Source organism: Monodelphis domestica, chromosome 1, assembly GCF_027887165.1.
Source record: "Monodelphis domestica isolate mMonDom1 chromosome 1, mMonDom1.pri, whole genome shotgun sequence".
Taxonomy (NCBI): Eukaryota; Metazoa; Chordata; class Mammalia; order Didelphimorphia; family Didelphidae; genus Monodelphis; species Monodelphis domestica.
In genome coordinates this window covers 264,548,569-264,563,334 of record NC_077227.1, presented here as the reverse complement: position 1 = coordinate 264,563,334, position 14,766 = coordinate 264,548,569, and the positions used below count along the sequence as shown (strand labels likewise).

The 14,766-nt window shown below is 33.3% G+C and overlaps 1 protein-coding gene across 2 annotated transcripts in view; it reads right to left on the bottom strand.

Annotated features, from left to right (window-relative positions):
- Window positions 1–14,766, bottom strand: part of PELI2 (pellino E3 ubiquitin protein ligase family member 2) — a 130,447-nt gene that overhangs the window by 54,318 nt on the left and 61,363 nt on the right. The window lies entirely within an intron of this gene.

The window sequence follows — 14,766 nt, the reverse complement described above, 5'->3', positions numbered from 1 at the left end:
TATTATTTTTCAACTTATTTGTGTTTCTATTTTTGGATTTTGGCTTTATATGATCATTCAATTACAACATGAACAATATGGAAATACGCTTTGCAAGATTATACATGTATAATCCAGATCAAATAGCTTACTAATAACTCAGGAAGGAGGGAGGGAAGAAAGGAAGAAGACAATTTGGATATTATAATTTCAGAAAACAAATGGGAAAGATTATTACATGTAACTGGGAAATAAAATGTCATATTAAAATGTATTTTAAGCATATATACACATATAGTACCTGATGCACTATATATTTACTGGAAATAAATTTGAACAATATATGTGCATGTGTGTATGTGTGCATACACACACATACTACACCCATATGTGACCATATATTACTTTATATATATACACACACACACACATAGATATACATATAATTAAATAAATATTAATTGATATATAGAGAAATCAAGAAAAAAAGAACTGGAATTGGTATGTGAAATAATAGGATATGTGGGTCTATTTGACTTTGACAAAGCAATCAGTGGCTATGTAACTTACTGGGAAGTTGAGTTTAAATGAAGATGAATATGACAAGTCATTGGACTATTTTCTTACAATGGCATTTCACTTTTTAAGTAGAGAAGTTGTGAGTCACAAAATCCAATTTTGAATCCAAGATCTTCTACTTACTACCTGTGAGACCTTAAGTCAAGTCACTTAAGGATTGAACTTGATGACTTTTAAGAACCATTCCAGCTCTAGATATATAATCCTATGAACATTCAGAGCTTCCAGTTATAATTTTTGTTATATTACCAGCAATATCCTGAGAAACCACTTGGCAACATCAACAAACATTTTTTGAGTCCCTACCACATGCTGGGCAATGTTCCAAGCTCTGGAGACACAGAGATAAAAATGAAGAAGTTCCTGCCCTTTAGGAGTTCATATCCTATCAATCATGAAACACTGAGTGGTTTTAACCAGTGCATTTATTTAAATGTAACTTCTTTAATTTTATTATTTTAGATGATCTTTAAATGTTAAGAACTATTCAAATAATATTTAAAATAATTAAGTTTGAGAGTACCACTTGTGATCATTTGAACTTTTTCCTCTGTTTTAATCTCAGCGGCAATTTTGTGCAAAGAGAGAACAAAGGATCATTCTCATCTATGCACAGAGGATAGAAGATAAACATATTACATCATTCAAATGTGTATACGTGAAACTCAGGACCACAGTCCAAAAGGTTCTTTGAGAAACTTTAAGTGATTAGCAATAAAAACATCTTGAAACCATATTATATAAATAAAACTGATTCAAAATTTTGTTTTGCTTTAGCCAGTTTTTCCAACTAAGACTAATTAAAAGAAAAGGGTAATAATGGCATAAATAAGGAATGTGGAAGTAAAGGATTAAAAATATGCACTTAATTAGAATCCACACATCTTTAGTTGAATTCGTGTAGTTTTTGTTTGAAAGAAATGATCTATCTCAAAAGTCAAGATCACCAATCCAAAAGCAATGACATTGTGAAACAAATGGCCACCCCTCACCAGATGGGATGACAAAAAAAAAGACTACTTTTTTTGATGGCTCTAATTACTCAGTAAACTAGAACTAATGGTTTCTTCAAAAAACTGAAGAACAAACACCTTAACTTCAGGTTTAACACTTTTACCAAAAGAACATGACACTTGAGAGAAATTACTCATAATTGCCAAAAGGAAAGGAGAAATCACTTATAACTACTTGAAATTTCTTTAACATTAAAATTCTCTGATACTAGTGGTACTTAATATAAATTTTACAATTCAGGAAACCATACTTACAAATGGCCAACATTATTATTTAGGCAATTATCTATCATGTAAATATGAAGAAAACTAATAACTTGTAAAGTTTTGGAAGGCATAGTACATACATTTATATTTTATACATGCATGCAGTACATATGTATATACATATGTATATATTAATTAAAATCATGAATACACATATTTAATTTTCACCATCATTTATCTTATTGTCTTGAAATAATCTTACCTCTGTTGATGGTGAAAATGGAGGGAAAAGATAGAGAAAAGAAGGGAAAGGAAGGTAGTTGAGAATCCCTTCCTGTTCCGGGAGGGAAACTGACCAGGTTTTTTTCTTATCTCTAGTATAATTATGCTAGAGATTTAAATTAAATCAAGTCAGTAGTCAGATAGATTTACTGGGCTAGGAAAATAAAGGTTTGGAAAGGCTAGAAAAAATCAGATCTCCAGCAGCTATGAAGGGACAAAAGGCCCTCCTGATTCTCCAGAAAGGGCATAAAAACCTGGGTTTCTCTCTTCTTTTTTACTTTCTCAGACACCTCCCACAAAGGAAGTGGGATGTGTCTCAGGAAGTTGGGGTACTAGTCCTGGGAGATGTAGTCTCTCAGGGTTCAGAGCCATTTTAAAATGCACAACTCATGCAAAGTGGAACACTAACTTTAAAAGCTTATAAAAATACAGGTGTCCATTCCCAATCACAACTTTCCCCAATAGACTGGAATAAGAAATTAAATAAGATTTGGGAGAGGAGTTTTGCTGAGGCCACAAATGACGCATGGAGAATAGCAGACAACACAGAAAAAGTTTAGAAATGCAAAAAGGCATAAAATATATGTATAGTGTTGTACATATGTGAGCATAATTTATCTTTTAATACCATAAATATGCACAATTTATTTTTCAAAATTAAAATAAGTAAAACATTAAAATTTGTGAAGAGTATTAACAGAGGTATCCTAAAGTTTAGTAACTCATAAATACAGATAAGCTGTTGTAAACATCCCATTAAAAAAAATGAAAAAAATTTAGACTTTCTCTGATACAAGGGAAGGGCCAAAAGTTTCACTCCTAGAAAGGGGTACTTGTATTTTGCCCAAACTATACAATGAAAATGATCCAATGTGGGAAATTAGGTCAATTTTTAAAAAAAGTTTGTCAAACATTTTTAGAGAGGAAAGTTTTAGGGTATAGAAGTTAAATTTTAAATCTTCCTCTTTAATGGTTGTTAGGGGAAAACTTTTTTGTCTTCAAGATAACGTAGCTTCCTTTTTCAAAGTAGTTTTTCTTTGCATTTACACCATAATCATTGTGCAACTTTTTTTTTCTGGTTCTGTGGACTTTACTCTCTACCTTATTTCACATAAGTTTTCTCATGTTTCTCTAAATTCTTCATAATCACTTGTGAATCTGGCAAATGACTTCATTATGTAGGTATTTCCTCGCACTCCATCCCTAACTGCAGTTAAAAATTTAGAAAAAGGCTACCACAACTATATATAAAGTCCAAGACCCTTTTAAATATAGACCATCAAACAGCTACATAAAAAAATTATAGCACAATTGGATAATGTCTGTAAAAGTAGTTTCCAAACTTGTGAGCTACATGACTTATTTTTGTTTAGACATCTGATTCTCATTTGACAATGAAAGTTTGGTGTTTCTAACTACTCAAAAATTCTAAGAATTTGCTTCAAATTAGGCAAAATTAAAGAAAAGAAGAGAATGCTTCTTATGGTGATTCCTAAGGCCCAATTCAAAGCTTTATTAATCAGTGTGGTAAGTGATTCAGAAACAATGTTCCACTACCTTGGGCTAAATTGCATAAAGGCCTTTCATACAGCATTTTAGTTTAATAGCTATTGAAGTGTCTATTATTCAGATTTATAACTTCTTGTTAAATAGATACTAAGACTGATGTTCAGCTTCAAATTATGAGACATTATCAATCTATTCATCAACAAGTATTCATTAATGGTCTATTATATGACAGGTTCTGGGTTAGGCACTATGAACAGAAGTACAAAAAAAATGAAACAAATCTCTAATTAAACTGATCTTACATTCTAGTGGGCAAGGCAAATAGGTAGGCAGATAGCACAAATATATCTACAGATACATGTATATACAAAGTAATTAAATACAAGACAGTTTGGGAGGGAGGGCACCAGCAGTTGGGAGGATCAGGAAAAACTTCATGAAGAAGATAGCATTTGAACTCTCTTAAAAGAAGATTGGGATACTTGGTGATCTCATCAGCTCCCATGGTTTCAATTATTTATGCTGACGCAGACTGACTTATTCAGCACAAACCTAACATCCAACCTTCAGACAGATCTCTAATTGCCTATTAGACATCTCAAAATTGAAGTCCTGAAGATCTTAAGCTCAACATGTCCAAAATGAACCTCAAGTGTCTTTCTCCCCAAACCCTGCCCTTTTCAAACTTCCCTAAAACTGTCAAGGACACTACTGGCCTCTCAGTCATCCAGGACTTTTGCCAGAACCTGTCAATACCATCACCTCTGCCCCAGATTATTAAATGAATTCTCTCCTCAAACCTTGTGTATTGCAACAGCCCCTGATGTGTCCGCTTGACTTAAGGCTTTCTGCACAGAAACAAATATGAAATCCTCTGTTGCCTTGCCCCCCACTCCCTTCCAACTTTCTTAAACTTTCCTTTTCCCCTCGATACTCTTCAACCCAGTGACACTGGCTTCCTTACTACTCCTCATACAAGACATGTCATCTCCAGGCTCGGAGGACTGTGAATGGCTGTCCTTCCATACCTAGACTCGTGGCTTCCCTGAATTTCTTCAAGTTCCAACTAAAATCCTATCTTCAGCAAGAAATCTTTCATGATTGCCCTTAGGCTAGTTCTATTCTTCTATTTATTATACCCAATTTACTGTGTATATTTTGTTTTTACACTGTTATTTTAATATCGTCTCCCCTGTTAGCTCTGATCAACTTGATAGAAGTAACTTTTTTCCTTATATTTTCAGTACTTTACATAGTGCCTAGGCACACAATAGGCTAAATTAATAAATGCTTCCTGACTTATTTCTAAATTTCAGTGTCTTAAAACATCATAGAGGACTTTAAAAATGGATGTATTGGGACAACAAAGTTGCACTGTGTCTAGAGTCCAGAGGATGTAGGTTCAAATCTGGTCTCAGACACTTCTTAGCTGAATGAGCCTGAGCAAGTCATTTAACTTCAATTGCTTAGCTCTTACTACAATTCTGTCTTAGAATTAATACTACAACAAAAGGTAAGGGATTATCTTTCATATGTTTTGTTGATTTTGATGGAAAAAAAATTTAATGGAGGAATAAAAGGATAGACTTTGGAAGAACTGAGAAAGAAAAGAGGGAAATACTATTTCTCATAAATGAATTGATCAGAGAGTATACAAACATGGAGTGAGGTGAACAGGCATTTTATGAGTCTGACTTTTTTATTTGAACCAGACAAAAGAGAAGTGAATACAAAAGCATATACAAACAAACACACACACACACACACACACACACACACACACACACACACACAGAGACAGAGACAGAAAGTTAAGGATAGAAAAAAAATTGAATTCAACAGATAAACAGGTAAGAACAAAAAGAAGGGAAAGGCTTATTAAGCAACAAGACAGAGCTAAGGAGAGAATAGTCACAAGTAGTAAAAGTGTTCATTTCAGAGGATGGATTAAAAAGAAAACAAATATAAGAATCAGAGATTAAAGTTTGAGTCTGATAAGGACAAGAGAAACATAGAAGAAGAAATAGACCGCTTTGATTATTATGCAGTAGTGTTAATCATATTCCCTTTTTTTTCTTTTACCTCCTTCTTCTTTGAAAAGAGGGATGGCAAGAAGAAAAAAGTGTAAGATATAATGGAGCAAAAATGGCAATTATCAATTTTAACTTTGAATGTGAAGAGTATGAATTAACCTATAGATGAGAAGAAGCTAATTTATTATCTTTCAGATAATTTCAAAAAATCTAGGGATAGAATCATGAGCACAGATAGGGCAAGAGAAAAAATAGAGTTAAAAGAGATTAGCAAGAAAATAGGATTCTCTTAAAGGCATCATACAACTGAAATAATATAAATGTTATCTATCTATCTACCCATTAGATTGATAAAGTTAACAAAAAAGAAAAATGGCAAATGTTGGATGGCCTAAGGAAAATATGTGTATTAATATTTATTATTTTAAAGCTATGGAATGATCTAGCCATTCTGCAAAGCAAGCTGGAAGTATGCCTAAAAATTATTCAATTATGTATATTCTTTGATACAATGATACCACTAATCAAGTCAATGATGAGGTAAATTTTCTAAAAATTTTTCTATGATGTATGAGGCAGTTTTTCAGATGAAAAAGGGTGTAGGGATGAGTAATGGGAAAGTCATGGGAGCCATGGGGGATTCATGGAGATATGAAAAAAGCTGGAAAAGTCAGTGTGGTAAAAAGGATAGTTAATCAATTAAGGGGATAAATAAGAGAAAGAGAGAGAATTTGGGAAAATAAATGCTTTTCAATTAAACAAAAAGTAAAAGTTTAATGCAAAGAAAAGCAACTGGGTTTTGACTTGTGTTCATGAGAAATTGATAATCCTTAAGTTGTCCATGCATCCTGTTTTTGAGTTCAATATTTCTTGCTTATATAGAGACCATGTTTTCTTTTGACATTATTGCTTTTTTGTTTCTCTTCTTCCAGATTGTTCTTTACTTCTGATATTAGCATTTCCTGTCAGTTATACTCTTTTGTTTCTTAAATGAGACTTGTCAAAGATTTTCCTATTCTGCCAATTATTTCTGTTGTGCACGCCTTGTATTTTTTTCTTTTTTATTTCTCTTTAAAACCATTCAGGAACATGCTGTGGTTCCATGCTCTTGGACCACAGACAGAACCACAGGGTCTGTCTAGTGTGGTACAGATTTATTTCCTTTGTCTTTCACTATTTATTCAGAGATGTCTGGCCCTGCTTAGCTAATCTGGAGGCCATATTCCCTTCAGTTATTAATGATTTCCCTATCACTTTATCTCCTTATGCTAAAGATAGTTAACTTTCTTCTGAGATCTTTGGTAATTTCAGTTTGTTTTTCCCCATATTATATTCCCTTTTTCCTCATTTTCTGACTCCCACCCTCTTGATCACAATTCCTATTCAGGAGAGGTCTCAGATGTCATGAGGACAACAGAATGTATCCAGTCCTCTACTTTGTTGGTCATGTGACATGGAAGTTATCCAATGAATCTACTGACCCTTCACTGCCCTCCTAACTCTGTTATCTTAACTTGGTCTAATTCAGCTCTGTTTCCAATCTTATTTCCTTCAATGCCATATTTACCACCTTTCTACATCAGGAATTATGATATTACAATCTAGGTGAAGTGTCTTTGATACTGAAAAAAGTTTTATGTCTTTTAAAAAAAGAATCTTTACAGGTTTAATGTGGGGTTTTCTGGTTAAGAAAACAATTCGAAGAGTTATATAGAAGCCAAGTTCTCCCATACAAATCCTAGCAAATACTTGAAAAGGACTTCAGAAATACCAGTGACCAAGAAAACCCCAAAGAATCACAAGTAAGCTCCTCATTCCAGTGCAAAAATGCATAAAAGATAACCAGAAAATAACAAGGGCTAAAAGGGCCAGAGTGAAGACAGATAAAAATGAAAACCTGCATAGATGGGGAGAAGCAATCCATAAGGAAAGCCAGCATGAACTCGGGAAAACCAACAAGAAGCCTGTAAAGCTGGAGAGAGTAACCACACTAAAGGAGATAGCAAGAGCTGACCCAAAAAAAAAAAAAAACCTGAAGCTGGTTAGCCACTTGTCTAACCAGGGAAGTGTTATAATTCATTTCATGTTCCCTCAATCAGGAACCTGAGGCCAGATAACTCCCATAGCACAGATACTACAGACATAGGGACAAGCTTGCTTTCCTCAAAGAATTGAAAGAGTCCTCTCATAACCTTGATAACAACATCAATAGAGGCTATAATAGAACTCAAGAGTTTATAAGCAGACTTCCACTGGACCCTATCAGGACAAAGTATAGAACTAACTTGTAGCTGGAGATTATATAAAAAGAAAAAAAGCAGACTCTGCAGTAGTCCACCCAGATACCAAGGAAGAAGCTAAGGATTATGGCAATGGATGGAGTCTAGTAGTGGATGATAACCAGTTTGGAAAGGAAGCAGTAGTAGAACTCAAACCATATAGTACAAAACCAAATTAGACCTATCCTACACATTGGAGAAGATCAGAGGAGAATGGCCCACATACCCAATCCCCAAATGGAAGAAAACATCAAACACAATGAAAAAAATACCAGGAGTTAAGAGAAAAAGTAAAACCAGAAGAGTGTAAGCCTACAACAATTACAAAGAGAACCTTAGAAAATTATATGATGTGGTTATGAGGGCAAGAAGAATTGCTAGAAAAAAGAGAACAGGAAATTAAAAAAATGAAATTAGAACAAAATGAGAATTTTAAAGGAAAATACTAATAGGAGAATAAATAACTCAGAAAAGAAAATACTGGTGAAATCAGAAATGAATGATTCCATGGCAAGAAGAACTCTTAAAGACTAAAGTCAAAAGACTGAAAAAATAGAAGAAAAAAAAAGTTTTTTGTTAAGGTATCCATATAACAAGTGACATAGAGAACCAATCTAGGAGAGGTTAAATTAAGATTAATCAGACTCTCTGAAAATCATGAAAAATCCTGGAAACTTTATTTCAAGAAACCATTAAAAAAAAAACCCTTATCTTCTGTCCTAGAATCAATATCACATCTTGGTTCCAAGGCAGAAAAGTAGAAAAGGATAGACAATAAGTGACTTGCTCGGAGTCACACAGCTAGAAAGTATCTCAGGCCCCATTTGAATTGTAAAGATTAAAATTTAGGGTAGACGGGGCCCATCTCCAAGCCTGTTTCTCTGCCCATGGAGCCACATAGCTACCCCTCAAGGAAGCATTTTAAAATTTCCTACTTCTATTAGAAACAACAGTTTTACCCTGTGGTCAAATTCAATTTATACCAGAAATTCAAGATTCATCTAATATTAGGAAAAACACAAAAATAGCTGCTATATTATTAACAAAATAAAGAAAAGCCACATGATTAAATCAATAGCTATAAAACTACTGCTTCAACTAATGCAATATCCACTTGTGTTTGAAATATTTAAAAGCCTAGCAATAAATGGACTGTTACTTACTATGATAGAAAATAGGTTCGCAAAGAGAATTTGGAACTCAAAAATTTTTTTAAAGTTAAAATTCCTTTTATATGTAATTGGGGAAAAGTAAAATATTAAAAAAAGAACAGGTACCTACAACCAAGGACTGGCATTATCTATAACAGAGATGAATTTTTTCCAATAAGATTGCAGATAAAATAACTGTTGGCCTGTAGTCATTACTATTATTTGATAGAGTTCTAGCAAATACAAGCTAAAACAATTAGACCAGAAAAAGAAATTGAGGGATTAAAGTGTGATTACAGAATCCTAGAATTAACCAAAAATTAATTGAAATAATTAATAGCTTCAAGAAAGTAGCAAGCTATAAAATAAATCTATACAGATAAGCCTTTCTGCATATTACCAAGAAAAGCCAAAAGGAAAAGAAAGAAAAATAAATTTCTTCCAAAATAGTGAACATATATAGTATCAGAATCTGGCTATCAATATCCACACATAATTATAGCAACATAACTTCAAAACACTCTTTGCAAAAACATAAGCATAAATAATTAGTAAGATTATTTGTTCATGATTGGGCCATGCTAGTATACTTTCTAAAAGACAACATTATCTAAAGTAACTTAAAATACTTGGATCATGCAAATAGAATACCAAAGGGTTATTGCCTTATTGAACTAGTGAAAAAATTGAATCTCAAAGGAAATAATGAAAGGAAATGTGGGGAGACAAGGGATCTAAGTAATAGAAGATCTCAATCAATTCTATAAATAACATCACAGAAACTATTTGGTATTCATTAAAAATTCTTAAAGCTGATTGCAGAATCTCAGTTAGAAGAAACCTCAGTAACCATCCAATCCAATCCATATATGAAAGGAATCTTCACATATCCAACAACTGATCGTTCACCCTCTGCTTGACAAACAAAAATATATATGACCCATACATATATGTGTGTATATATGTATGTTACATATATACATATATGACCCAGAAGCAACTAAATCTGGTAGCATGTGATTGATAAATCTCTTGTAAGTAAAGACTCTCTATTTGAAGAAACTAGCTAAGAAAGCTGGAATGCAGTCTGATAGAAACTAAATTTATGCCAACATTTAACACCAGGTACAATAATAAGTTTCAAATGGACATAAGATATAGAAATAATAAGCTCCAAATAGATCAATAATTGGACTATAAGGTCACATCATAAACAAATTAGAGGAAAAAAGAAGATAGATACCTTTTACATTTGTGAAGTGGTAAAAAGTTCTTGACCACATGAGACTGAAAAAGCTTTGCATACAACAAAATAATTGCAGTTATAATTGGAGGAGAAACAGCTAATAGGGGAAAAGTTTTATAGCAAATATTCTACCACAAATCCCATCAGATAAATATTACCAAAAATAAAAAGGAAAATTATGATTGTTGGAGGAGCTGTGGAAAGATATAAACTAATATATTTTTAGTGGAAGTGTGAAGTGGTTCAACTATTCTGGAAAGCAGTTTGGAATTATGTCCAAAACATTACTGTGCTTGGACTCAGTAATGTCATCATATCAATGAGATCCTAAAAGGTCCAAGATAGAAAGAAAGGACTCATTACATATTAAAGTATTTATAGTAGCATTTTTTGTTTTAGCAAAGAATTGGAATCAAATTGGATATCTATGTTTAAGAATTAATAACAAAGGTTTTTAACAAATTATGGCATATGAATATTATTAGGACATTAAAAAAAGATGGAAAAAGATGGAAGCAAAGAAGACTAGGGGGACTTTTATGAACTTTCATGACTTTTATGAAATCATATTTCCCACCTCTTGGCCAAGACATAATAGTACAGAAAAAAGGAAAGTGTGGAATAAACCAAACTTTTTGGGTTAAAGCCAATTTAAGTTTAATTAGGTGTGGTAAAATCATAAAGAAAAAAAGAAAAGCATGCTAATGAATAACTTTTTTGAAATAAGAAAAGAAAAAACAGACAGGGGCAAGTAAGTAGCTCAATGGCTGGGAGAGTCAGGCCTGGAAACAGGAGATCCAGGGTTCAAATCTGGCCTCAGACACTTCCTAGCAATATGGCCTTGGGCGATTAACTTAATCCCAAATGCCTAGCCCTTACCACTCTTCTGCTTTAGAAAAATACTTAGTATTGATTCTAAGACAAAAGGTAAGAGGCTTTTTTTTATGAACAAAAGAGAGCAGAAGGAATTTCAAAAGAAACCACAAAAGTAGAGTAGTGTCATAACTATTATGAAGGAACCTGGTATATGATGATACTTAAGAGAACCCGAGAAAATCAGCAAAAAAGCTAGTGGAAATAATTGATAATTTTAGCAAAGCTGCAGGATACAAAATAAATATACATAAATCACTGGCATTTCTATTTATTTCCAATAAAAATCAGTAGCAACAGTTAGAAAGAGAAATTTCATTTAAAATCAGTCTAGGTAATAAAAATATTCGGGAATCTATCTCCCAAGACAAACTCAGGAATTATATGAACACAACTATAAAACATTTTTCAGACAAATAAAACTAGATCTAAACAATTGGAAAAACATTAATTGTTCCTGGGTAGGTTAAGCTAATATAATAAAAATGACAATCCTACCTAAACTAGTTTACGTATTCAGTGCCATACCTATCAAACTACCAAAAACTTTTTTATAGAATTGGAAAAAATTATAATAAAATTAATCTGGAAGAACAAAGGATCAAGAATATCAAGGGAACTAATGAAAAAAAAATGTGAAGGATGGGGGGCCTAGCAGTATCAGATATCAAACTGTACTATAAAGCAGTGGTCATCAAAACAATATGGTACTGGCTAAGAGACAGAAGGGTGGATCAATGGAATAGGCATGGGGCAAATGACCTCAACAGGATAATGTTCGATAAACCCAAAGATCCCAGCTTTTGGAACAAGAACCCACTACTTGACAAAAACTGCTGGGAAAATTAGAAAACAGTATGGGAGAGATTAGGGTTAGGTCAACAAATCATACCCTATACCATGATAAATTCAGAATGGGAAAATGACTTAAATATAAAAATGGAAACTGTAGGTAAATTAGATGAACATAGAATAGTATATCTGTCAGATCTATGGGAAAGGAAAGAATTTAAGACCAAGCAAGAGATAGAGAACATTACAAAATGTAAAATGAATAATTTTGATTACACTAAATTAAAAGTTTTTGTATAAATAAAACCAATGCAACCAAAATTAGAAGGGAAACAAATTGGGAAAAATTTTTATAACAAAACCTCTGACAAAGGTCTCATTTCTCAAATGTATAAGGGGCTAAGTCAATTGTACAAAAAATCAAGCCATTACCCTGATTGACATATGATCAAGGGACATGAATAGACAGTTTTCAGATAAAGAAATCAAAACTATCAATAAGTACATGAAAAATGTTTTAAATCTCTCATAATTAGTGAAATGAAAATCAAAACAACACTGAGGTACCACCTCACACCTAGCAAATTGGCCAATATGACAGAAAAGGAATATAATAAAATTTGGAGGGGATGTGGCAAAATTGGGACCTGAATGCATTGTTAGTGGAGTTGTGAATTGATCCAACCATTCTGGAAGGCAATTTAGAACTATGCCCAAAGGGCATTAAAAGAATGCCTGCCCTTAGATCCAGTCATACCACTTCTGGGTTTGTACCTCCAAAAGATAATAAAGAAAAGTACTTGCACAAAAATATTTATAGCCATGCTCTCTATGTGGTGGCAAAAAATTAGAAACGAGGGGGGTATTCCTCAATTGGGGAATGGCTGAACAAATTGGTATGTGATATGATGGAATACTACTGTGCTATAAGGAATGAACTGGAAGAACCGCCAAGAATGATGCAGAGTGAAATGAGCAGAACCATTATACACAGAAAGTAGAACAATACAATGTAATGGACTTTGCTAATACAAGACAATCCCAAGGAACTTATCAGAAAGAATGCTATCCGCATCAAGAGAAAGAGCTGTGGGAGTAAAAACACAGAAGAAAAATAAATGACCAACCATTTCTTTATATGGCTATATGATGGGGGTTTTGGTTTTAAAAGATTACTCTATTACAAAAATGAATAATATGAAAATAGGCAGAAGTGATAACATCTGTATAACCCAGTGGATTGGATCTGGGAGGGGGGAGAGAAAAAAATGAAATATGTAAATACAGAAAAATGTTTTTAAAATTAAAAAAAAGTAATGGAGAGTGAGAAAGAGAATATCAAGACATTATCATGATGGTACCATCAATAATAATACTATGCTTGTCAAAGTGTCTAAAACTATTTTCCCCCACAAATTGTTTTCTATATTTTTTTGACCTATCAGAATTCTTTATATATTTCCTCAGAATTTTTTCAAGGATGGCTTTTTAAAAAATTTCACCCCAAATTGCTTATAATAAAAAGTAGCTTCTCTTTTTCTTGCTAAAAACTTAAGATTAAATACTGGGATTTTATTTTCACTCTAAATTTTAATCTGGTATTGCCTTTTCCTCATCAAAACAAGACAACTCTAACTAGTACTGTAGCAGTCTACCCCTAGCTATGGGCAAGGGAAAGAGTTAGTATGTACAGAGTGGCTTAGAAGAGAGCATGCTCAGTCTTGTGCATGGCTAGGAAAGCCTCTGACCCTTGACCCCAGCTTCCCCCAGGTGAGGCAGGAAAACAGGTTTCTTTGTGCTCACCTGGTTAAGAGAAACCACACCTATACCTTGACGTTAACCAATAATAATCATCCCTATGTATCGTGTATATTTGCATATCAAAGGCATTAAAAGCAGCCACAGCAATCTTCACCCTTCTCTTGGATCGCAGCTCTCACTGACGCCTGTCCTTGCTGGATTCTCTATCTCTCTCACCTGGGACCTGGCCTTCGGCCGGGCACTTTCTTTTCTCTATCATGTCTCCGACCTGTGTGGTATTAAATTTGTATCACTGGACGGGATTAGCCTTTCAGAAAGAGGTCCAGACTGATTGGAGTTTTGCTGTGGCTCCATTATAATCAATGAGGCCTGGTTTTCTGACTCATTTCTGCCATCTCATATCTAGAACTTGGCTCCCTCACTCCCTTCGCGGTATACAAATCTTCTATCTTTTTTCTATCTTCCTACCTTGTGGCTTTTCGCAGCTTCGGGAAGCCGCAAGTACATTATAAAAATTCCATTTACAATGCTTCAAAACAGGATTAGGAGAATTTTTGTCAGAAGATTAACAGAGTTAGTGTTGTATTTCCAAGGTTTGGATAGAAGCATACACATTGCATGTGTTACCATGAAGCTATATTGATATGTAACCTTTATAATTTATCATTAATATTTTCTAGATAAGGAACCTGGAACCTATGAACTGATGGAAAAGAAAAAGGACAATCAAAAAGAATGGAAATTGTCAAGTAAGTTATGACCTCTTTTGTTCCCTCCCTAGATGCCAATTTTAAAGCAAAATTTAAAACTATTTTTAAAATTCTGAGATAGTATACAGCAAATGCAATTCCTAATAGCACAAGTTGTGTTCAATTTAATATTCAAAGAAATCACAAATTCAATAATAGTGCTTCTATTTCTAGTCCTATGAAAATATTTACTGGAAAAAACATAACATTTAAACACTTATAATTAAATTTAATTTGAAATGCATGAGTTTCATTTTATCCTAAAAGAATAATGACTAAAAAAAAGAGAAAATCAGTCAAGAGGAATAAACAT